This window comes from Garra rufa, chromosome 4 (assembly GCF_049309525.1).
Source record: "Garra rufa chromosome 4, GarRuf1.0, whole genome shotgun sequence".
NCBI lineage: Eukaryota > Metazoa > Chordata > Actinopteri > Cypriniformes > Cyprinidae > Garra > Garra rufa.
The window spans coordinates 46,189,365-46,191,175 of NC_133364.1; the positions used below are offsets into that span (position 1 = coordinate 46,189,365).

A 1,811-nucleotide genomic window follows, 5' to 3' on the forward strand; every position below is an offset into this window, starting at 1 on the left:
CTCTCAGCAGTCCTAACTGTCCGTTGTAGTCTATTCTGCCCTCCAAAGGCAAAGTGCAGTAACTACGCCAACACCGAAACTGAGAATAATGCCTTTAAAGTTTTTACACCAGCTAGTCAAACATGTTGAAACTCGTTTCTCTGAAACGGGACACAATTTAACCAGGAGAATTTGCCACAAGACAAAACAGTTGTCACATAGTCCATTTTAAGCCTTAACTCAGTTTTGACCAAATGTGTAGTTACTGCGCTTTGCCTTTGGAGGGCAGTATTGATGTCAGATTTAGTAGCTTAACCAAACCAGACAGTTATGGACGTACACAGGACAGACTCAATGATGGCCATTTATCAAGTGTTTTACAGAGATAAACTGTCTGTGAATGATTTTGTTTACAGTGTCGTTCTGTTTGTTTCCTCAGATAAGGTGCTGGTCCACTGCCTTCAAGGCGTCAGCCGCTCCGCAACACTTTTCCTGGCATATCTGATGATCCACCATGACATGATGGTGGAGGACGCCATTGATCGTGTGATACACGAAAGACAGATTCAACCCAACATAGGCTTTTTGAATCAGCTGACACTCCTCAATTTAAAACTCATGAGGGAGCAAAAACTACAGTCAAGAGTGGAGTTCAACACAGAAAACATAGCGATGCTAGTTCCAGTATCAGAGTCTCAAGTGATGTTAAAAAAGCACATCGTCATGTCATGACCCACGTGATGCAACTCCTGCAGAAATGCACACTGGACTGGACACCAGTCACTGAGGTCTGGCCCAATGTCTTCATAGCAAATCAGTAAGTCTACAATTGAAATAAAATATTATACTAATAAATGTGGTGAAGTAATAATGTAATACAGGAATCTCACACAATGCAGTTCTGTGATTCTTTAGTGAAAGACTAATGGAGGCTGTGGTGTTTTTGTGCAGACAGACAGCAATGGACCGAGTCAGACTGAAGGAGATGGGTGTTACTCACATCCTGAACGCTGCGGCTGTAAAGAAGAGTCTGAAGATATCGTTAGGAAAGCCAAGCAAGGAAGACCTGCTAGAAAAGGTCAATACAGGGGCGAAATATTATGAAGGCATGAACATCACTTACTATGGTGTGTCTGTAATGGATGAGCACTTCGTCCCAGCTGCGAAATTCATCCACAAGGCCCTCAGTAACCCAGAGAGTAAGAGCTGAAACACACACACTATTTATCATCTATCACTTCATCAAGTGTGCTATAGTGACAAAGTGTCTAGGAATGAGTTTGTTTTGAGTGTCTTGTCTTTATTTCCTCAGATAAGGTGTTATTGTACTGCACAGATGGTGCCAGACGCTCTCCAGCACTCTTTCTGGCGTATCTGATGATCCAACATCATTTAACGCTGGAGGACGCTATTGACCGCGTCATAAAGGTGAGACGTGTCAGACTCAGCATTGGCTTCGTGAAGCAGATAATAATCCTCAACTCAAAGCTGGTGTAGAGAATTTTGTTTAGCTCAAAGAATTTAAGATGATCAATATATGTGTGTATATGCATGAGACTGTTTCTCTCATCACATATACACTGCAAAACTCCACCAGGTCTTATGACCAATGAATAGGATGAAATGAGTTATTTAAAACATACATTTCAGTCAGGGAAAGTAGTTTAACTCACAGGAAATCGTGTATAATAATCGTCATTAAATATACGCAATTTCCAGTTTCTGATCAGTAACAGTAATAACGATATCGACTGGTTTCTTTGTCCAGCAAATTGTTCAGTGATACCCATTACTCTGACGTTGGCCCGTCGTCACGGCAACGTATTTTTACT

The 1,811-nt window shown here is 41.5% G+C and overlaps 1 pseudogene; it reads left to right on the top strand.

Moving 5' to 3' along the window:
- Window positions 1–336: 336 nt before the first annotated feature.
- Window positions 337–1,476, top strand: LOC141333369 (dual specificity phosphatase 29-like; annotated as a pseudogene).
- The last annotated feature ends 335 nt before the right edge of the window (window positions 1,477–1,811 follow it).